We start from the raw sequence: 24,420 nt of genomic DNA, 5'->3' as shown, positions 1-24,420 counted from the left end.
CCCAGACCTGAGGGGCGTCAATAACAAGGTGCAGTGGAGGAGCTGTGCGCTGGCGCTGGGCTGGGGAGGGGCCCTCCGAGGCAGGAGTACTGTCCCCAAGTAGGAGCCTGGACACTTTCATCTCTGCTGCAGGGTCCACTGATCAAACGTGCAGGCGCAGCCTAGAGAAAGAGCACAGAGAATTCCTCACTGCCTTCTCCTGCACACCAAGCTCAGGTCCCCAGACAGGGCAGGGGCCTCTGGCTAACTGAAAGGCACTCAAGCTGTGGGGAGGCAGGCAGGTCATTCTATTGACCTGCTGGCCAAGCCAACGATGGTCATCCTAAGAGCAAACAAAAGCTAAGGGGTTTATATGCCCCCAAGAACTTGCACACTGGCTTCAGCTAATGATGTCAGGAGGGAGAAATGGCAGACGAGGCCATTCACAGATCTTTCCCCCGACTCTTCAGTAGGGTCCTTAGCTTTTTCCCATCCCACTGTCAACAATATCCGTAGGAGGCAGGTAATACGATCAGCCCCTTTTGACACAGGAGGGAGCCGAGGCCCAAAGATCCCAGGCAGTTCAACTCCACAAGCCAAGTATGAAATGAATCGCTGTGGCTCAGGCCTGGGCCACTCCCTGAGGCCTGACTCCCTGAGCTGTGTCTGAGGCACCTCACTGCAGCCTTTGGGACAGCCGCCCAGCTGCTGAGATGGGCGTGCGCCTGTGTTCTTTACAAGCAGATCCCACAGCTGTCCACATGAAGGGGCTCCCAATGCCACAACAGCTTGGCTCCGTCTGTCCATCTAAGTGCAGGAAATGCAAAAATAACTACTCTCTGTTGTTATGTGCTTGGCACTGGGCTAATAATATTCATATCTCTTACCCCAATTTTTATAGGGGGAAAAAAAAAAAAAAAACAGGTACAGAGAAGTTACATTAACAGTTTTTCAGTGAAGAGCGTCTGGACCTAAATCTGGTGATTATTTTTCCCCTTCTGTAGCTCCACTATAATGATGCTAAATAACGATCTGAACTGTCTGTAGCATATTTCCTTGGAAGAGTGTGAAACATTTATTTATTCTCTCAACACGAATATTCCTTTCCAGTCAAATCAAGCTCCCCGAGGATCCTCAAATAGGCTGCGGCAAAGACTGTCGTATATTCCTTCTGGCTGAGATACAGTTCACAGGCTCCTTTGCAGTTAAGCAGAACTATGTGAGTTCTGACCAAGGGCACACGGGCAGCAATGACATGCTTCTTTCTCCTTTAGGCCTGGCACATAAAAGCCTTCTGCACAATGCTCCATTCTCTCTTCTCTCAACTGCTGGCTACATTCAGATGCTCTAAATGCAGGACTCCAAGTCCCCAGGGATTGGCAGAACCACAAAGAGAAGGAGCCCGTGGCCCTGAAGACCTGCATGGAGTAGAGCATTCCCTGACCAACCCACACTGGACTGTAAAAAAAAAAAAAAAAGAAAGAAAGAAAGAAAAGAAAAGAAAAGCAGTAACACTTTGCTGCGTTACTGTACAGACTTTACGGCTTGTTTGAGACTTAGCCTACTCTAATACACAGATCACACACATTTCCTATTTCTTGCACTTTTCAAAATCTTCCCTATTGCTTAAGTCAGTGATTTCCCAAGTGTGGTCCCTAAACAGCAGCAGGAGCTGGCTAGCAATGCAAACACACAGGCCTTGCTCCCACCCTACACAATCGGCAATTTGGTTTGGGGAGGCGGGGAGTGGGGGTCCAGATGATTCTGCTGCACTCTCTAGTTGGATGCCCAGTGGTCTAAGTGGACTGAGATGTACCAGGACGTCTCCAAGGCAATCTCCACGCCTCATCCAGCTCCCCTTCTCTGACTCCTGTGCCCTCTACTCATTTCTGCCCTTAACTGCACATGCTTGACCATACTGCTTCCCCTGTGCTTCCCCTGCCCCAAATTTCCATGGGCAGAGACCATCTCCCTTACCTCTTGGTAAATGCTGGAAGAAAGGGAGAGAGGGGCATACCCATGATACAGAACAGGGCAGGACAGCCCTTGATCATCAAATCATTGATCATCCCCATTCAACAGATGGAAAATGTTAAGTACCAGAAGACTAGGTGAAGTGTCAGGCTGTAATTTAGTAACATGTTTGCTTTGGGAGGCTTGATGTCTTCACAAGGGCAGAGAGCGGACACAGTAAGGGGTTCTGTACTTGGTACTAAAGCCAGACTTTCTGAGCTCAAATCTGGGGTTTTGTACTAACTGGCTGTGCAGTTTCACACTGATTATTTAACCTTTCACTGTCTCAGTTTGCTCACCTGTAAAGTTGGGATAAAAGTGGTACCTACCCTCACTGGGCTGTGATGAGGATTTAAAGAAAAACTGTGTTTGGTGCTGAGAACAACACCTGGTGTACAGAAAGTTTTGCACCAGGCTAAGAAGTATATTCTAGGGTGACCTCAGCAAGTCACCTACACTCTGAGCCTCAGTTTCCTCATCTATAGAATGGGGTGTTATAAGGATGGCATCACCAACTCGATGGACTGAGTTTGAGTGAACTCCGGGAGTTGGTGATGGACAGGGAGGCCTGGCGTGCTGCAATTCATGGAATCACAAAGAGCCAGACACTGAGCGACTGAACTGAACTGAAGGATTAATTGAGATGGTGAATGGTAGGGACTAGTGTGGATGAGGGGCCAGGTCAAGGGCTCAGGGTTTCCCTCCCCTCCAAATCGGCCTTCTTTGCAACTTGAATTCATGCTTGTGCAATCCTGAGTCGGGGGAGAGAATACACAGGTACACATTTCCAGGAAAATATAGTGCAAGTCAGCTAGCAATCCATTCATGGAGGGCTTGGCCTTCCTAGAAGGGTTCAGAACGGGAACTGACCAGACTCCCCAAACCCCTGCTTCATTTCTAAACAAGCAACAATGAAGGCACCATTGCCAATGACCGGAGAAATCTTTGTCCAACTGTGAAAATTGTCCAGAGCAGTTACAGTGCAAAGGTTAGACACAGCTCTCCTCAGACTTGTTATTAATGGATTCCAAAAAGGAAGAGGGCTGCTTATTTATTACCTCCTTCTAGCTCGCCTCTTCCTGAACTAAGGCGAGAGAGACAGGAAGACAAGGAATTTCCTTCCAAACTTTTTTTCATATTTTAAGATGAGAAGCAAATTTACAAGGTCAAGAAAACCCACAATGTCTGCCTCGGGTGAAGAGGCAGGCAAGACAAGCAGGGACGTGGAAACTGTCAGCTTGACTCTTTTTCTTATTCATCCTCCAGCTTCCCTCTGACCTGGGGTGGGGGGTCCATTTTTCTTGAGTTCTTTGACTTAAAAGAAGAATGGGAACACTTAGAAGAGGAATTCACCAAGCTCTCGCAAAGCCAAAGATACATGCAGACTTCAAACCAGCAAGCCCACGCCCAGGTCGACTGTGATCCACAGTGAATTTCATTCCACCACACTCGTTACAATGACAAGGCCACTGGGTGTCAAAGTAAGCTGTGTCACATTGTCATTGAAATAAGTTTAAAGAAACACTTAACTCCTCTTACCATGGGGAACATATTCTGATCTTTCCTAATGTGTTTGATTTTATTTCTGATTCAATTCCATGTTTTTCCCATACCGGTTACAACCCATTGGGAAAAACCCTGCCCTGAAAAACTGCCACATACCTGCAATAAAATTACATACATTCATCGTGGCATTGTCTAGAAGAGGAAAAACTTGAGACGCCTTACTTGTCCATCAACAGAACAGATAAACAAATGGAGGTACTTTCATGTAATGAATTATATACAGTAATTAAAAATGAATCAAGTAGAGCTATCAGTAACAGCATGAATAAATCTCCATATGGAATGTTGAGCTTCAAAAGGCAAGTTGCAGAAATATACAAGCAGTATAAACAATATACACAAATTTAAAATCAGGCAAAACAATACTAAATGCTGCTTAGGAATCCATACATATACATTAAAATATAAACACATGCCAGGGAGTTATTAACATAAATTTCAGGGTATGGTTGAAGAAGGTGAAGCTGCCGAGGAGTCTACGCTATAACTTTATTTGTAATTGTTTATTTCTTCATCTGGATGATGTTTCTTATATCATTCTCTATCATTTTCACATATCTGAAATTTTTATAACTAAAAAATCTGTCAAGGGGATGGCAATCTTGGGACAACTTTGCTTTTTCCTTTTGGATTCAGTGAAATAAAAGTTCTCCAGTTTCAGCCCCAATTCTCATTGCAGGACAGATGGCGAGCCCAGAACGTAGACCTGTGGGAACATGCCACCACCTTTCTTCCCAATCAAGCCAAGGCACACCAACTTCGAAGGAAAATGGTTGTAACTGAAGCAAGTTAACGAAATAGTAACTCCTCTCACCATAGCGACATACTCTGATCTTTTTTCTAATGTGTTCAAGTCCATTAGGATTCGACTTCATTTTTTTCCTGTGCCAGTTACAACCCCTTGGTTTGAATTCATGACCCATCAATGGGTCACAACACACTCTGAAAAATCCTGCCCTGAAAAACTAGCACCTAGCTGGGGCTAGGTCCAGGAAAGATGGGGACACCATGCCACAATTCACCAAGGATCTGAGAGATGTGTCAGTGTGGAAGCCGTTACTCCAGGGAACAGTCTAGAGGAGCCACAGAATCTGAACCATAAAGTCAGCTGTCTATCAGGGCTGTCTCTGGGTGTATATGGCACCCAGTGCCTCCTTTCTAACTCTACGGAGATTCTCGACTCTCTCCCATACTGTGTGAATTCGGGCAAATGCTGGTTCAGAATAAATGTTACTGCTTTGACCTTCTCTGTATATTGTCAAGGAAAATGTTTAACTAAAAGAGGATATTTGTTGATCAAGACCTATTGTGTAAATATAGTGATTGATTTCTGAGATCTCTGTCCTCACAGCTAGAGTTAGAACCTACCAGATAAACAGAATCACTTGGCTGGAAGGAGTCCTAGACCAGTGCTCCTCCAATGTTAACTTGCAAGTGAATCCCCTGGAGATCTTGTTAAAGTGCAGCTCTGTGTGCAGGAGGTCTGAGGCAGCCCAGTGACGCTGGGCTGAGAAGCACTCTGGAAAGATCAAGAGTGATACCCTAAACTGCCATCTGCTCTAAAGCTGCCAAGGTCGAGGGATGGGAAGGACCTGATCCCTCTCTCTGAGTACTTTGCGGGATGAGAACCTGGCTCTTCAGAGCTGTGCTTCAGTACTGATCCATTCATCTACAGCACGTCTCTGCTGCTGGATACACCAAGCCAGCAAACTGGCCGTGAAGTTTCTGGCTGCTCCCAACTTAAAGGGCATCCCTGGCCCACAGTCCTCTGAACTCTTGCATCTCAAAGTGGGACCCACAGACCAGGAGCATCACCATTACCGGGGAGCTCCTTAGAAATGCCCAATCTCAGGCCTTCACTCCAGATCTACTGAATGGGAATCTGCATTTTAAGTGAGATCCCAGATGACGCACACGCACATGAAGGTTTCGGATGCACTAGCCTAACCAATACACAATCTGGTGTACTAGACAGCAGGCCTCCACGGTGTCACTGCCTTTATCATGGGCACAAACTGCCAGCTCGCGTTCCCTCTCCCTCCTTCTCTCTCCGCCACCCCCACAATGCTCAGATGCAAAACACTGCGTGCACGACTGATCCTCCTTTCAGGGAACACTTACTGGACACATGCCGAGCACTCTCCATGCTTTAGCTAATCCTCACGACACTCTGGGATGTGGGAAGTTTTGCTATTGCTATTTCACAGATGAGGACACTGAGGCTTCGCACGGTTAGGCAACTTTCTCGAGCCTTCCAGCAAGTGCTAATGGCTAACAAGGAAAAAACCAGACTGTCAGTTGCCTCTCCCAAAAAAGTGATCCAAATGCAGCTCAGGGAATTCCCTCGGTCCAGTGGTGAGGTCTCCGTGCCCTCACTGCCAAGGGTCCAGATTTGATCCCTGGTCAGGGAATTAAAATCCCATAAGCCTCATGGCTGGGAAAAAAAAAAAAAATGCAGCCCGGGAGCTGATGACTCTGACTTTGAAAATGAACCTCCCAGGGAGAGACCTGAGGGGTTTCATCCTTGTCCCATTTCCCAGGGACAGAAGGGAGGGTGCTTCTGACCCTAAGCCCGAGGGCCTGCCTCCCCGGGAATTAGGCTTCGGGAGAGAGAGCAGAGGACAGCAAGAGGGAAGTTCCAACCTGAAGTCACCCAAAGGAAAAATGCACCAGATGAGAGGCTTGCCTGGTGCTCCTGGACCACAGTATGTGTGTCTGCATGTCTCTGTGTGTGTGTTAGTGTGTATTGACGTAAACTCCCGAAGTGATTGCCTGCCTAGACCTGAGCCAACTACCATCAGATAAAGGAGGAAAGAGAGGGGAAACTGCATCTGGAGGGTAGGTGAGAGCACTGTTTTGATCTCATTTTCCACTCCCTGAAAGGTACATTAGAGATACCGAGTGGAACTTTCTAGGGGCAGGAGTTCTATGGGGCCTCATTCAGAAGTGTCAAGAGGAAGAGCCCCAGTAGGATGAGAACCCTCTGCTGATCTCCTCCGGAGCTTGCCTGTGGAGCCCTGTCAGGTCACCCTGAAGAAGCTTGGGCTTACATTAATCAGAGGAGTGGAGGCAGCAAGAGCTTTAGATCCTACTTTAAAAATAAAACCTCAGCGTGGTATAACAGCTGGAGACACAAAAGCGTCAGCAAATCCTCCCACCTATACCTGATGTAGACCAAGCTAATGACTCACGGCACTTCTTTTGAGTCAGTGAATATCAAGCCTCAGAATCCTTCTCAACACAGTGCTTCCATAGGGACTATCAAATGATGAAGACAGGCACACCTTTGAAAGCTTTCCTGCCATTGGTGTTAAGGTAACAAAACTTTTCATGAGACTCAGGAGACCAGGTTTCTATTCCTGGGTTTGCAATTAAATAGTTATATGACCGAGGACCAGGTCATTGACGTCTCAGCAATTTTTCCCCCCACGTATCAAGTGGGAGAACTAAGAAGTAAGAGACCTTGAGTTGCAGAAAGGGGTTGTTTCTGGCAGAGAAGCTAGGTTGACTGTTGGACATCTTGGATGCCAGCAAGTTTTCCTGTCTGCCACGCCTCATTGTGTGGCAATGGCGACCCTGGCATTCAGCTGGGTGTCAGGTTCTAACATCTGAGAAAGTCCACGCCCACGTCGTATTGCTGGATTGGCTGATCAGCCACACCAGAAACTGATGGGAGAGCAGGGCTTGATACTTTTAGCCTAAATGTTGCCCTGAAATCTCCTGGCCAAATGGCTTCAATATATCACTGTAATTTTAAGACAGTTTCTAGATATTCATAAGTATTCAGATATAAATCATTTCCAAATCTTTGTTCCCACACCTGGCATCCAGGGTGCTTGGGAAAAATGTGTGCCCAAGAGGGCACCATGCGAGGGCAGAGCTCAGATAAAGAAGAGAGGTGATTTTTTTGCTTTATCTCTGAGGAAAACCAAATAGCCATAGTTTTTCTGTGAGGAAAAGAATAAAAATGGGTCTAAACTTTGCATTAATTTTTATCTTAAACAAGCCAACCTCTATATTTGGGATGAATCCCCTCAGACCTCACAGACTTCTGAGAGACACAGTTCTGACTGGCTCCATACCTTGCCACAACATTTTTCTGCCTCCAGTTTGGTAGTTTGAATGATCAAATTATAAGGTTAAGGCTTTATGCCTTCCAAACAGGAGCACAGTTTTGCTAAGGTAATGGGTAGGCAGGTGCATATTTTCCAGAAAGCAGGTACCAGGGACTTCCAAACATATGAGAAGAATAGTGCATCCTGGGAAAGGCATGAGGTCTGAGCAAGCAGGACTGGAAGGTCTGAGAAGGGGTAGGACTCCATGCTGGCTAGGTAAATCCTAATGGGTTCTTTCTAAAGGAACCCTAGTGCAGGCTGCCAGGCTGCTGGACGGCTGGGGCTGCACTCACACCCCCGCCCTGGGAAACATCGATTCCAGCCAGAGGCGGACATGGCCTGATGTTGGCTCTTCTCTGTTTAAGAAACCAGAGAGGGAAGCTGGGTTTTAGATATTCCATCCTTCCTCTGGCCCTACCTTCCCCCAAACCACCACACACAATCAGCTCATGGGGCCCTGCGGGAGTGGGGATGGGGGTCTCGGTGACGGTGGAGCCCCACCCGGCTGAGAGCTCTGGGGAGAAGTGAGTCCTCCCTACTACATCATGGGAAGTAGCTTCTCCACTAAGCATGTCCCCCTCTGCCCTCCGCCAACCCCAAACCTCAGTACGGAAGCAACTTCATTCTGAAAAGCTTTCAGTGTCTCTCTCTCCACACACACACACACACACACACACACACACACACACACACACACAGAGGACAGGCGGGTGCTGTCCTCCTGGCCTTTCTTTGAAGCTGCTGTTCTAGCAATTCTTGACCTTGGCTGTGCAGCAGACTCACTGGGGAGCTTCTTTTTAAAAAAATGCTTTGACCTACCCCCCAAGATTCAGAGTTAATTGGCCAAATCTACCCCACATAGCTCCAAAGTGCAGTCAAGGCAGAGACCTCTGAGCTGTTTCCTCTGCCTGGCACACCCTCACCACACCCCTGTGCTGCCTCCCTTCTGCTGGCTAAGTCTTAGTCCCCCTGCTTTGGGTCTCAGCGTAAATATCTTTTTCTGGAAGCTTCTCTAGCTCTCCCAGGCTAGCCTAGGTCTCTAGCTATGTGCTCCCATAGCACCCTGACTTTCCCCCATACAGTCCTCATACCAGCCTGCCATGTGACAGGTACCAGCTCCAAGAAGACAGGGACCGTTTGTGCTACTGTTCACCACCACAGCCCCTGGGCCCAACAGAGGCCTGACCCAGCGGAGATGCTTAACAGAAAACTGAACAAATGAATGCCCTTGGGACACACTGGGAGCAACTTTTAAATCAAGCATTTTCCAAACCACAGTAGGATACCCTGACCCTCTATAGGGCAACCGAGAGGGGAAGTTTCCAGTTTGGTTTTTGCGGCACAGATTGACTAGTTTTTCACCAAACTATCTCCTTCCCTCTGGGCTCAGTGCTAGACCGCACATCCCAGCCTCCCTACTGGGGCGTGGGGGGAAGCGAGCAATGTGATTCCACGCCTAGCCCATCAAAATCACTTCCTTCACTCTCCCCACATTGCTCTCTCTTGTCCCTTGACTGCTGGCTGAATTTGGGAATCCACTGGAGGACCCTGAGGCCCTAAAGGAGGGTGGTGCCACAAGACAGAAGGAGCCTGCGGCCTTGAATGACCACAGGGAGCGCTGCACCTTCCCCCACCCCCTGGCAACCCACACTGGACGATGGTGTGAGGGACAAACATCTACTGGGATAAGTCACTGAGGTTCGAGGGTGTTACGGCAGGTAGCTGACCAAGGGAAGCACACAGTTGACCACTGAACGGTGCCAGGATTAGGGGCATTGACCGTCTCAGTGATCAAAAGTCCACATAGAACTGACACTCGGCCCTTCCTGCCTGCGGTTCCTCGGTATCCAAGGTTCCTCATCTGCAGATTCCACCAAGCACAGATCGTCAAAAAACATTCATGTGAAAGTGCACTTCAAACTTGTGTTCTTAAAGGATGACTGAATTTAATACATTTTTTTCACCAGTTTACTAAAACTTCAGGGTACACGGAATCCATAAATTCAAAGATCACAGTACAGAAAAATCACCTTGACTTACTTGGGACTGTTGTTTTGATGAACAGGCTTCTTTCTGCAAAAGATGTAGGAACTGGTTCAGGCTAACTCATTCTCTACCTCTAGCCTGGCCAAGTGTTACTAAATCAAGTGGGGAGGTGTCCTCAGGTGCCACTGGCATCCATCTCCTCTTGACCTGTCACCTGTTCTCTGGAATCCAGGAAGGATCCTGGCTTGAATGGGGACCAAATCTGCCCAATTCTTTACCACTGATGTTCTCTCTAACCAGCCATGCCCAAGAAGAGAGACCCCAGCTCCCATGCAGACAACCAGAGCATTCCAACCATGAACTAAAGAAGCCACTGTGATTATTTTCAAAGTCCAGAACCCAATGCAAATAATTCACTATTTTTCAGACAGAACCAAAGGATTTTCATGTGCTTTTATTTTTTAAAACATAACAGTTGCAGGAGTTCAAAGCAGAATGAAACCTATATATTTTCTAAAATTGCCAAAGTCTAATAAAACTTTAACACCAACCTGTTCTTTGAACTGAACTCACAGTTTTATTTAATTATGAGTCTCTAGCACCCACTGTCACTCACCTCTTTAACTTTTACCTTTAGCACTTCCTTTAGCAAAAAAGAAAGCAAACCCAACATGCCATGAAATTATTTGAGAGAGATCCTCTCTGTATGCCTATGTTTCTGTGTTTCCATTCAGTTAAAAAAAAAAACACCACCACCACCCAGAAATTTCATGGTTTAAGACCATCATTTCCAAAAGGGATTAATTATTTACCAAATACTTATTGCCCTCCAAGCAAGGCCTCACAGGAAATACCAAAACGACTGACCCAGGCTCCACACTCCAACAGCTGACCATCTGGATAAGGAAACTACATTTAAAGCACAATTAACTCCAATAAAGGTTAAACGTGGAAACACCATAAAAGGAGGTAGAAACAAAGTGGTAGCCAAGGAGCAGTGGATGGCTCCCAGATAGGAAAATGTATGCATTCATTCAGTCAACAAATATTTTTTGAGCATTTGTTATATGCCAGGCACCATGCTTGCTGCTGCTTGCACAGCAGTGAGCCAGCCAGACAAATGCGCAGGTGCAGCTTCACAAAGGAGGTGGTACCTGAGCTGGGCCAGCAGCCATCAGTGGACGGAACACAGGCAACAACAACAAAGACAACTAAGCACTTCCTAAGCACCTTCTAAGTGTCTTACGTCTGTCAACCTATTTAACCTACCCAACAACCAAAGGTAGGTATTTTTATTTGCATTTTACAGATGAGGAAATTGGGCTTCAAGAGGTTAAATTACTTGCTCAGGGTCACCCAGAGCCGGATTAGCCCCAGGCAGTCCTCTCCATGGCCCTCATTGTTCGACACCACACCCTAAATCATGAATGGTCTGGAATTCCCGGGCAGAGAATTTCAAGCCCAGTCTTTGCCATGATCTGAGCCAAGGCGACGACACATGGGATGAAGACACAGGAAGGAAACTTGTGCAAACCTGCTAGCGGCGCACGTCAGGGAAGGCATTCCACCCCAAATTCAGGACAGTTCAACAAAGCCCAAGAAAAGGGTGCTATGTGCCCAGAGTGTAAGTGATGAAGGTCTTGGTTTTCTCGGCCAGTGCCATGGAAATTCACAGCAGTGGGCCATTGAACAGTGAAACTACACTAGATGCTTTCATTCTTTAGTAATGAAAGCCCCTGGGGAGAAGAAGGTCCTGTATGGAAAGTAGAGGTGTTTTTCCAGCCTGACCTGACTGTTTTAAAGGTGACTTCTCCTTGGTTCACCATGCACCTTCTCACCACTATACACACACACACACACACACTCTCTCTCTCTCTTTCTCTCTTTTTCTCCTTTCATTCTTATGGAATAGATTCATCACTGGATTCCATCAAACATCTTACTAAACTGTTGAGTTTAAGACAAAGAGTAGCCCTCCAGTCACAGCCCAGACACAATGCAAATAACAGACTGTGAAATGAAGGACCCAATTAAAGGAGACCAGCAACTGCAAGGCTCTAACTTGGGCCACTGTTTGGGGGGAAGATCTAAAAAAGGCATTTGGAGATAAGACAGAGCTAAGGGAGCTGAACAGCTGGTTTGTGTTCCCTGAAGATAGGGGCTGACAGTCCATCAAACACTCCAGGAGGTCGTGTTTCACAGGCATCCCTCAAGAGAGGTTAAAAATAAAAAACTCCCTAGTTCTGGGCAAGGTCACAGACCCGGGAGGGTTGTTAGTCTCTGGAAAACAAGGTCACGAGGGCCTGAGGAGGATGAGCACAGCCAGGCTGGGCATGGCCGAGATCCACCAATGACTACCCTGTAACGACTGGCCTGTCTGTCCCTTTCCTAACTTCAAGCCTCAATGGACAAAAACAGGTTAAAACTGCACAACGTGTTCCTCCAAAAGTCACATGGTGTGACCATACGAGCCAGCAAGTAAGTCTGCTTGTAGACATATACCAAAAAGAAACGAAAATATGTGCTCACACAAAACCTTGTACACAAATGACTATAGTAGAATTATTCAAAGTGGTCAAAAAGTACAAACAACACAACACAGCAGATGATTGGATAACCGAAATGTGGTGGATCCATGTGATGGAATATTATTCAGCTATAAAAAGGAATGAAATACTGACATATGCTACAACATGGATGAACTTTGAAAACATCATGCTAAGTCAAAGAAGCCAGACATAAAAGGTCATGTATTAATATTCTGTGACTCCATCTATGTGAAATGTTCACAATAGGCAAATCCATAGGGACAGAGAGAGAGATTAGTGATTGCCAGGGGCTGGGGGAGGGGCAAGTGAGGTATGACTTCGAATGGGTACAGGGTTTCTTTTGGGGGTGATGAAAACTGCTTCATCTAGATTGTAGGGGTGACTGCACAACTCTGAATCTAGCACTGAAGTATATGTCTTTAATGAGTGAATTGTATTTCATGCAAAAATATCAGGCAAACTCAAAATAAGAAAAATTCTATAACATAACGTGTTCTTCAGAGATGTCCATGTTCTAAAAAGCAGTGTCAGGAAAGGCCCCTTTGTATTAGTCTGGCAACTGTTTTGTAAGTTTGAAATGATACAAAAATGCTAAACTATCATATTAAAAACAAAGAGTCCTGGCGGTGACCACTTCTGATATCTGGGTGCACTCCCTTATAGACCTGAGCCTCTCTCATAAGCTCCCCAGCCTTCAACCAAGTTAACCAAAGCGGGTGGGGGCAGAAGGCGGTGAGTGCTGCTCGCCGGGCTGCACTGGCAGGCCTGAAGGGGAGGCGTCTGGGGCCAAGGGGCCCCCTAACAGCCCTGGTGAGAAGTCCTGTGTTGCCACCCAGAGAACATTCTCCCCACCAGCACCCAAAATGACCTTACCTTAGGTACCAAAATGAGAGTGCCATGTTACAATCATTAACGCTAATGACTGCCAAAATGCTCAGCCATAACCTGACCCCCTGACCAGACCACACCTCCAGGAGAGCTCTAGAGCCTCTAGACAGGGGTCCCCAACCTCTGGGATCTAATGCCTGATGATCTGAGGTGGAGCTGATGTAATAATAATAGAAATAAAGTGCACAATAAATGGAACGTGCTTGAATTGTCCTGAAATCATCCCCTTCCCCACCCCTGGTCTGTGGAAAAACTGTCTTCCACGAAACCCATCCCTGGTGCCAAAACAGTTGGGGACTGCTGCTCTAGAGCATTTCTTTTCTGATGCCCGGATCCTGGGTTTGTCTGACTGCCCAGTGTGCGTACAGCCCCAGGGCCTTATTGGCCTAGCTTTCATCCCAATCAAACATTTGCTTATTTTTCTCATCTTAAGTCTTATGATTGGCAGGATACATGCCTAACAGGTGAGGAAAGATTCTGTGCATGTTTGTCTCAGACAGAAAACAGAATGAACATATAAGACTGACCTAAAAAACCAATCAAGTTCCCCTTCTCCAATTTCTCCAAAAGTCTTACTGGATTTTGATTCCCAGCAAGGCTCCTCGATGCCTTAGAACTGCCCACAGAAATACTTGATGTTACTGTGGACTAAATCAAAGGGAATTAAACATTAAAGCACTCAGATAATACTGCAGGTTTGTGACGGTCTGAGCTACAAGACATATGTGTGTGCACATGTGCACACGCACACACAGAGGAGGTGCAGCTTTTCTCTAAGATACTTCATCATCATCTCTTAAGGAATCTCTCCCCTACTAAGGAAGCTGAGATGCTAGGTTAACAACGGGAGTTTCTTGCCATCCCCCTTCTTTCTGATTCCTATGAAAAACTCTATCTGAGTCCCACAAGTGTTTCCCTACTAGTTACTAAAGGGTGACATTCCCTGTGCACACATGGGTCACCTCTACATCCCCAACTTGGAATGCAAGAGCAGACGAGACAAAAGGTAGATGCTTTGGTCATGGTGAACTGGGGCTAAATATCTTTTGTTTAAAATACTTGCATGTGTGTGCATGTGCATACACACACACACACACACACAAACACATGAATTCAAGGGCAGAAGGCAGATTAAAAGATTTGCATCTAGGAAATTCCAAAAGGGTATCGATATTCTCCAATTGAACATTCTTAAACTGAGGTTCACCTACCACAGGCATCCCCAAAGATTTTCTGGCAGTATATTGGGTATCCAGATCTTCAGCTTCCATGTGTTTGCCTCCCTAAAGCTGATCTGCCAGATCTGTGGTCTCCTGCTTCTCCTTACCCTTCCTCCAATGCTTCACCTCCCCTCTTCCTAAAGTAATGTATGAAAAATAGTAGTGTCAGTTGCTCAGTCATGTCCAACTCTTTGCAACACTGTGGGCTATAGCCTGGCAGGCTTCTCTGTCCATGGAGTTCTCCAAGCAAGTATACTGGAGTGGGTTGCCATTCCCTTCTACAGAGTATCTTTGTGACACAGGGATCAAACCTGGGTCTCCCACATTGCAGGCAGATTCTTTACCACCTCTGAGCCACCAGGGAAGCCCAAAGTAATGTATATTGCCCACCTATCCTCAAGCTCACCAGGGTGCATAATCCCAGGGAATAAGGATCTCCTGGCAGCCAAAGGGATAATTTAAGACAGCATCAGTTTAGAGGGGCAATTCCAAGAGCAGAGCAAAGGAAGCTTCAATAAGAAATATTGAAGGCTATGGCACTGTATTTTATTCAGATGACAAATTCACAGAGGAGCTTTATGTCTTATATATTTATTTAGCTATGCAGCCCCCCATCCATCTCAGAATCAGAACTCAGAAGGGAGATGGGCCAACACCACCTATTAACACATTCACTTGAGTCAACAAAGAAAGTCAGTTCTTTTTACTGACTGAAAGCAAGTTTAGTTGGGCTGACTGGTTTGACAAAAAGAAATGGCTTCTGCAATTAGGGCATATAGCAGAACTTTTTTCATAAATTCAAAGGTTTTGATGAAGACAGGCTTAAAGCACATATATACACGTGTGTGTCTTTAACATGCACAGAAATCACCCAGGAATCTTTTAAAAATGCTGGTACTGATTTGGTGGGGCTAGGGAAGGCCTCCAGACTCTGCATTTCTAACAAATTCCCAGGGGCTGCTGAAGTTGCTGGTTCATAAATCACACTCTGAACTGTGAGAATATACAATGTGCTGGGAGATGTACTTTTTGCAATGAATTAAAGTTATTTAAAAATTCAGATATCAAATATAAAGTGTACAAGGGGGTGCTGAATTTTTTAAAATATATTTAGGAAATATTCCAATAAGAAAAGTTCAAGCAACCCTGATTTGGGCCACGGTTGGCAGCCTGAGGATAAGAGGCTTGCATCCTGCCTCTGTTATGTGTGCAGAGCTGGACTCTGCTTTTCCTCTGAAGCCGAGTCCCAGAGGAATTTACTGCTTTGCTAGCCCTTCATGCAGCTTATGTTTCTGGTGGCAGACTCCATGGCCCAAACCTTCAGATGTGGGAATCGTGGCTGCAGCCGTCGAACGTAAATAGCCTAACTGGGATGGCAGGGTGGGCAACCAACCCTGTAAACAGTCAGCAAAGCAGTCAGGATTCCTGATTCAAGAGTAAATGGCCTCCTGGGCACATATGCACAAAAGATGAAAACTCTAATTAAAAAAGAGACATGCACCCCAGTGTTCAAAGTAGCATTATTCGCAATATCCAAGACATGGAAACAACCTAAGTGCCCATTGACTGATGAATGGATGATAAAGAAGACGTGGTGCATCTATACAATGGAATACTACTCAGCCATAAAAAGAATGAAATCATGCCATGTGCAGCAGCATGGATGGACCCAGAGATGATCATACTAAGTGAAGTAAGTCAGACAAAGACAAATATTATATGATACCACTTATTCATGGATGCAAAAAATTATACAAATGAACTTATTTACAAAACAGAAATAGACTTACAAACATAGGAAACAAATTTATGGTTACCAGAGGGGAAAGGGAATAGGGAGGGATAAGTCAGGAGTTTGGAATTAGCTGATGTGCACTCCTGTATGTAAAATACAGGGACCTAGTGTATAGCACAGGGAATTATATTCAATATCTTATCAGATCAGATCAGATCAGTCGCTCAGTCATGTCCGACTCTTTGTGACCCCATGAATTGCAGCACGCCAGGCCTCCCTGTCCATCACCAACTCCCGGAGTTCACTGAGACTCACGTCCATCGAGTCAGTGATGCCATAATAACCTGTAATGGGAAAGAATCTGAAAATATATATAAATATATATTTGTGTGTGTGTAACTGAATCACTTTGCTATACACATGAAACTAACACAATATTGTAAACCAACTATACTTCAAGACAAAAATGTTTTAAGAGTAAATGGCCTCATTAACAAAATCACAATAAGAGCTGGTATGAATTGGCATGTGTCAATGTGCACATTTGAGCAGAGAAGGCTCATCTCATGGACATGTATTTGCAGGTGTTGAAATATGGGCTTACATATCTTGACAAGATTCTAAGCAAAATCACCAAGTCTCAGTCAGTCAAAATCGCTCAAGTCTGCAGTCAGTCGCAACTTACCCATCAGTCACCCTTCTCCTTCCAGAAACGCCCATGGTGGACTGGATCTGTTCTACATTCTAGTAAGTCTACTCTCAACTCCCCAGACAAGCCTCTACCATCCCTCTTTTAAAGAAATTTGAAGAGAAAGCTTTATTTAAACATGTGTTCCCAAATCTTCTGGACTAGCAAAAACCTATTTGAGCATATTTCCACTTCAGAGAGATGGAGAAATATAAAAAGCTCTGTGGCAAAGCAGACAGGCCACATAATCCGGGTTCATGGACAGCTGATTAATCTCAAAACTGGAACCTCTTTAAGAGCAGGAAGTAGGCTCTTTTCTGATCAAGAGCAGAGAAGCCACTAATTCCAGACCCTCAGCTCACTACCATGATAGACCCCTTGTAAAGCTGGCACACTCACGCAGCCTTCCTCCAGGAGGGCTGCTATCTTGAAAGTGCTTTGTCACCTCCAGAGAAAAGGAACTAATTACTAATGTTCGCACCTGGAGGGGCCCCATTCATTCAGGCTGGAGGCAGAAGTTTAGATAGAACTGAAATGACTGGGAACCCAAGATCTGGAGAGAAAACGAGAGCGCTTTGAAGGGTCCTGAGCCTTTAAAAGACATGCCATCTCCCAGCAGCTAAGCTCTCGCTGAACTGCCAAATGTCAGAGCTAAAAGGAAACTGAGCAATCATCTAATGATTCAAATTATTTTTATTATAGTGAAGAGGAAGCTGAGGACTAGAGAGGTAAAATGACCTGTCATACAGCTTCTTAGTGAAAGGAGCAGAAGCATCACCCCAGTGATCTTCTGCCATACAGCCCCGCCCTGCCACACTCTGTCTCAGGCTGACTATTGTAGATGAGAGAACAAGGGTTAGTCTGCCTGGACACAGCAGGTACACTCAATGAAACCACAGCAAAGGGAATCTCTTCCCTGTAAGCTAACCAGTCCCATAACTGAGGCTGAGGGGATGTCAAGAGTGAGGATAACTTCCCGTTTGTGCAGACAGGCATTTAACAACCAGCTTGGGTGGTGGGTAGCCCTGACTTGCAGCCTTTGCTGATTTCTGTAGTGTAAACACCCCCAGCATGGCAGATTTCAACCTCCCAGCATGTTGCCACTGAGCACAAGTTGGGGAGAGACATTCTGCAATCAGCTCTCGAGGGCTGGACTAGTGAGGCCAGCACACTACTACAATTTCTGAGAAGTCCAAATGACTTGCATCACAAGATGGAATGACCCGTTGTATCATGAGGAAAAAAAAAATCCAGGTTTGTAAGAAAAATTCTAGCAGCATACCCTTCTCACTCATTTAACCCTAAAGCCTCTACTGCCAATGTCCATGGGACCCAGGGAGAATCAAAGTTTTGAAAAATTCACTTGGTGCATCCTGCCTGTATCTCTGATGACTCCAGGCGGGGTGCTGAGAGGTGGAATCAACATCACGTATGTTAACATCTGGGCAACCAAGCATTCCTTTCCCAGCAGCAGTGGGATCCAGTTTCCAAGGTGATGCATGAGCTCAGACCTCCATCTTTGCCAATGTCAATGGAAGTGCCTGGATTCAGCTTTGGGCAGCCCTCCACAGGTCTCATAAGCAGGGAGGAAAACATGAAAAACCAAATTCCTCCTCAATTTCCTTTCACTGAGAGGAGTTCCAAGGCTGAGGGGAGCAACTCATCAGGCAAAGTTCTTAGCCTGTGCTTTCCCTGTGCCAAACATTGATTGGCTAATGGAGAAAAAAACCTGGTGTATAAACAAAGGTGGCTGATGACATCCGAGGGTCTGGAGCAATTCCTTTACATCGTTCTGACAGCTAACAAATGGAAATAGCTCTCAGGGAGCGTGTTTAAGGAACAGCTGGAATATGTAACGGACATTTTTCTATGAGCTTGACAGGTTGAGCTCTCTAACGGTTGAGCTACACTCACCGGACACCGATCAGAATGAACTCTGCCATTCCTTGGAAGGTTGCCAAGAGGCCTTTGAAGAGAAGGGAATCTGGGGCCTCAGTTTCAGAAATGGAGGAGAATAAATACCAGACAGATCATAAGCAGACCTGATTTAAAGAGAAAGACCTATAAATGCCAGTCTCTCGGCTTTCTCCCTGGTTTCCTGACCCTATGACCCATCCCACCTAAGTGACACACAGGCAACCCTTCCCAGAGGGTCACCTGTGGGGAGATCCTGCAGTGTGTTGCCTAGTGGTCTTTAGTCTTATCTCCCCACACACTCATGATAAAGTCAACAGATGTAAGTTCCTGATAGATACACAAGACATAAGATACTATGCCTTATACAAGGACTCCCTCTAAGCATCATTTAAATGACAAACTCTCATGAGACCCCTAAGATAACCTGATTAACCAAAATCTGGTTTGCCTTCAGTGTTTCAGGAGCACACTCATTCTCCAAAGTGAGGTGGTTTTCAAAATCAACAACCAGAGAAACTTCTCAGAAGTATGAGATTGAATTTTAAAGATGCCAAGATTCAAATCAAGTACGCTGGTACCATCATTTGTCTTCTTTCAGGCTCAAAGGAGTTACCATAAACAATAACATGCCTAGAAAAGAGCCTGGGAAAGTCATAAGATCTAAAGAAGCCAGCAGTCCAAGAGTAGGAGACATACTTCTCAACAGAGCAGTCCTGCATCCAGCCCTGTGACCACGAGGTCCATCCAGATACACAAACCTTATGGCAGCAAAGGATGACTTGATTAGCTGCAAGGGGCATGACCAATCAATCAATCTTCCTCACAGTCTAGATGCCGTGTGGAAGCTAGGAAGGAGAAACTGACCTCTTGAAAGACATCATCAGAAGTTATGACAGCCTGGAGGGGCAAGCTGCTGCTACAACAGTGGAAATCCTACTGCCATTGGTAAAAGTGAGGAGGAGAACACACAGCATTTTCTTCACACCTTCTCTCTCCCTGGCAGTCCTCTCACTTTTCATAACTCTAAAACTGACCTCCATTTCGAGAGATCCAACTCAAGACCATCTGGCTTGACCTCTTCTAATCCACTTCCTCCCTCCACCCCAAATGAGATTAAGCCTACCTTGGATAACCACCAGAACTTGATGATTACAAGTCAAAGATCTTCAGAAGGCATGCCAACTGATAAGCCAAATTAGTACCAAGGCATAAAATCGAGCGGCACTGTCTTTGTACTCTAGTGATCAGTGCCCCATCCTGCCCACCGTGTGGCCCTTTGTGCCATGAGACACACTTAAAAGTCGAGAGAGACACAACTGCTGAAAAAAGAATGAGGAAAACAAGGGCACTCCCAACAGGCACTCTCTGACTTTCCTTAAGACTGCTTAGCACTTCCACAAGCCTTTTCATCTTCAAAGCATTTGAGGAACATCAGCTAAGTAATCCTCCCAACAGCCCTGCAAGGTGAGGAAGGATTATCTCCATTTCACAGATGGGGAAAAGGAATATTTTGAACACGAGCATAAAACCTGGGACAGACCAAATTGCCAGAAACTGGGCTGGGCTCCCTCCCGGTGTCTTTGATGTGCATCCAGGCCTGCCACGGTATCTCATCCCCAACCCGAGCGCTGCCGAGGGCTCCAAACCAGGAGGGAGCCAAGCAGACGGACAGCCAGAGGCAAGAGAGACAAGACTCTCATGCTAACACTTTCAAGTCTATAATTAATTCATGATTTCACCTGACTGTCTGGTTAGAGGAGGTCCTTTTTGAAGGTTAGATGGAAGACGAGAAGGATGTGGAAGGAGGAGGAGATAGCTTCTCCACTCACCTCCTGAGCAATGACTCTGATGTTCCTTGCTCTACAGCTCCACTCCAGTGGGAATTTTCAACCAACGCTGAAGACGGTGTAAGCACGGAGGGGCAGCCACCTTAAATCCTTCCTGGACCCAACGCAGTTTCTAAATATGTGAAAAGCCTTCGGCATCGTGCTTGTATTATCCAAGTTTTCTCATATTTTAGGACCAGACTTTCTGACCAAACCTCAGTTGCAAAAGCCAGTTGGAACCCTGGTCAAAACCTCATAATTAAATGCAGTATAGGAACTCTATGTCTATCCAGGCTTATTACTCAAGGCAGAATTCCAAACTGTGGCAGTCTCAGAAGTTCTTGAATTTTCAAAAGCTTTAAAAGCTTCTAGAGATTCAGGCTGCCAGTACAGACTTCAGAATTGCCACTTTTAAGTTTGACCATCTGCCCTGTCGACAGCTACAATCCAAGCTTACCCATTCCAACCCTCATACTTTCTTTCAAACTACTCTCCACTCTAGAAGTGAACTTTGTGTGCTTTGCACATCCAGGTACACAGCAAATGGAGAACTCGGAGACCACCCTCCCTGTTTCTTCAAAACCTCTAGTCGGTTCTTCCTATTAGAAGCCCACAGTAAGTATCTAAAAAGGTGTATGAACTCAAATGGAGGAAGCAACAGTATGTTGAGGTCAGTGGTTTTCAGCTGAGGGAAAAGACCCCAGTGCTGGGAAAGATTGAAGGCAGGAGGAGAAGGGGATGACAGAGGATGAGATGGTTGGATGGCATCACTGACAGGATGGACATGAGTTTGATTAGGCTCCAGGAATTGGTGATGGACAGGGAGGCCTGGCATGCTGCAGTCCATGGGGTCACAAAGAGTTTGACACGACTGAATGAATAAAGTGAACTGAGATTATGACCCCAGGGGGCATCTGGCAATGTCTGGAGACATCTTTGGTTGTAAAAGCTGGCATGGGAGGTGGCATGGGCAAGGGGCGTCTAGTGGGCAGAAGTCAGGGATGCTGCTGAGTAGCTAGCCTACAGTGCACAGGACAGCCCCGTCCACAAAGAATGACCCCGCCTCCAATGCCAACAGTGTTGAGGGTGAGAAGCTGGGTTAGATGACAACCATCTCGGTGAAGCGCATGCCGAGCACATTGTAAGTGGGTTTTCAGTAAAAACTGACAGCTTGATGGACTGAACCATTAGCTGCCTCTATCCCTGGGACCAACCTCTGTTACCACAATAAGAAAAAGAAATCAGACAAACTCAACAAAGAGCAACGCAAGTAGCAATTCCACTTTCTTAGAACAGAGGCAGGAATCTTGACTGTTTTGCTTGTGAATGAAAGCTGATGGTTTATCTACTTTAAGTCACCAATGAGATGTTTTATGGCAGGGATCACATCATATACTTCTTTTATCCCCAGTGATGCTGGATACACGGTACGTGTGAAAAAAATTTGTTAACTGATGGATGATCATGGACTTCAATTACATCATAGGGAGGGGACAGACAACCAAATACAAAGGAAAAAAGAAATAGAACATTTTAGCTCTATCTTATTATAGTTTTAAGATAACACACCCAGGGAAATGGTCAAAAATTAGTCATTATATAAAAATACAACACAGCAATACCCCCTCGAAAAAAGAACAGCTCTTCAATATACAACAACATAGATGAGTTACATAGACATAAGATCTGTCAAAGGAAGCCCTGACACGAAAGACACATACTGTGTGACTCTATTTTCATGAGGTTCAAAAATAAGCAAAATGAATCTATGATAGTGGTCAGGATAGCAGTTATTATTGCAGGAGGTGGGATATGACTAGTCACTGAAATGGGCATGAGGGAACTTTCTGGAACACTGAAAATGTTCTATATATGGATCCGGTTGGTGATCAGAAGTGTTTGCGAACACACAAAAATTTATCAAGCTGTACACTTAAGGGGAAAACAATGAAAAATGCAAAGTACAAAAGAGGAAAAACTCAGCCACAGTATACAGTTTAAAACTAGCTTTTAAACAGGTAGACTTATGTTAACAAGGTTCTTTCCAACGATAAATATGCACGGCTTTCATCCAAATTTCAGCCACAAGAGTTGTCTTCTTTCTTAATTAAAATGCAAATATAGACTCGATGGCTAGACAACAAGGCAGGGAAAAAAAAAAAAGACTCAGCCAAAAAGAACACACTAACTTATTTCCCATTCAAACAGTGAAATTAAATCCAAGTCTGACAGACCAGGTCTGTCTCCAAGCATCACACACACACACACACACGCACACACACACACACACACACAGTGCTGCTTTTGATGTGGCTGCCTGGAGCAGCTCATAACAAGAATACTACTACTTAAAATCTAAGCAATTGCATTTTATAATTAAGAAACCATCCGTGCCCTCTCCCTCCCAAGAAACAAGAAAAAAATCATTAGTTTCCTGCTACTGAAAAAAAGATGGTCTTTTTAAAATTAGTAAATTCTCAGCTATGTCCCCTTAATTCCTTAACACCATGTAACACCTGCCTCTATTTTTCTTATCTCCATTTTAAAAGCATACCTTTATAGATCATTGCAAAAATTCTCTACCTGTATGTGTAAGAAGTCAGAGAGAACAGGAAGAGAATATTCAGTTGCCAAAGCCAACCTTAGCATTGTCTTTTAAAACAGTAAATATTAAAGAATGCCCAATATATGTTTATTGATTAGGTCACCATGCATTTGAAGAATGTTTTTCTACTAGTTTAAAGTCTTTATAAAGAATTATTTTATTTATCCTGTCTCCCTACTCAGATTTTGAGCTTCCAGAGGACAGGGACTGTTTTGTCAACTTTGCATTTAAAATACCAAGACATGTGCATGACCATGAGGCCTTCAGCATCTGTCTGGTGAACAACTGATGGATGGGGTGAGGAATAGATGGGGAAAGAGGGATGGGTGGGGAGAGGGAAGGATGAAGGAATGGGGGATGGATGTATGGATGCATGCACAGGTGGATGGAAGAGCAGGTTGAGGGATGAGAAGATGAGCATCAGGTTAATGGGTGAATGGATGAATGAACAAAGTACTATCAGATGGATTACATACTTTGGCAAATTATTTTTAAGTTCTCAAATCGTTTCCATTAGACCTCTACTTACAACATTTCTTAGAGTCAGATTTGTAGTAGGTACTTAGTTAACACTTGTCAATTTTAAGAATTAAAATAGAACCTCATTTTCCAAAAGTGAAGTGATGAGTAGATTGTCTACTGAGGTAGAATACTATGGCATAGAGAAGTTAAAGAACAGCCACTACTCAGCTATTAGATTTGCTGAACAAAGTCAAGGTTGATAAAATGGAAATTCATAAAGAACCTGAAGAGGGTGAACATAAATTGCTCCCCACATTTAGAAGTATTAGGAACAACTTGCAGAATTACTTATTCTAACGTGTATATAAGCACTTAAATAATTCAAAACTACAAATGTCTAGGAAAAAAGCATCGTAGACTTCACCTCTAAAAATGACATCAGGGAACAATTTTAACTTTTCATGGCACATGCCTTAAAGTTGGTTGATGGCAGAACTCCGGGCTGTGTGGACTGTGGTCATAACTAATCGTTTCTCACCTTCCAACCCACTATTCTTTATACACTGTATCTAGAGATACTCTTTCTATCACGCATGTGTAGACATGGATCTATAGATGGTTCTTGAAGCCTCAAACCAAGTTTAAGCAACACTATACAAGCATATGTGACAGAGCAAGTACACCCAGTCTTCCCAGACATTAAAGACAACAGCTATTGTCTTTTCATGTTTTATACCTGTGTACTGTGTCTACATTGTTGTTCCTACTTCAAGCTAGAAATGATAGCCATCCAAAAGCTTTAAGTGTTATTATTCTCAGAAATGCACTAGATTTTGAAAGCTCATGTCCAAGTTCGAAGTTTCGCTTAAAA

At 44.9% G+C, this 24,420-nt stretch overlaps 1 protein-coding gene across 30 annotated transcripts in view; it reads right to left on the bottom strand.

The window, feature by feature from the left end:
- The window catches only part of NHS (NHS actin remodeling regulator), a 501,937-nt gene that overhangs the window by 278,773 nt on the left and 198,744 nt on the right, over window positions 1-24,420 (bottom strand). For 15 of the 30 annotated variants that reach the window (XM_044937036.2, XM_044937040.2, XM_044937048.2 and 12 more), the window contains one exon: window positions 8-161. The exons of 13 other annotated variants lie outside the window; for them this stretch is intronic. The gene's annotated coding sequence lies outside the window, so the exon portion shown is untranslated. Of the gene's footprint in view, window positions 1-7; window positions 162-5,679; window positions 5,994-9,713; window positions 9,747-24,420 lie in introns of those variants that run through there. 2 more of the 30 variants (XM_044937043.2, XM_044937044.2) reach the window with 2 other exon arrangements.

Source organism: Bubalus bubalis, chromosome X, assembly GCF_019923935.1.
Source record: "Bubalus bubalis isolate 160015118507 breed Murrah chromosome X, NDDB_SH_1, whole genome shotgun sequence".
In the NCBI taxonomy this organism is placed as follows: Eukaryota; Metazoa; Chordata; class Mammalia; order Artiodactyla; family Bovidae; genus Bubalus; species Bubalus bubalis.
This window is presented reverse-complemented; position numbering and strand designations above follow the sequence as displayed.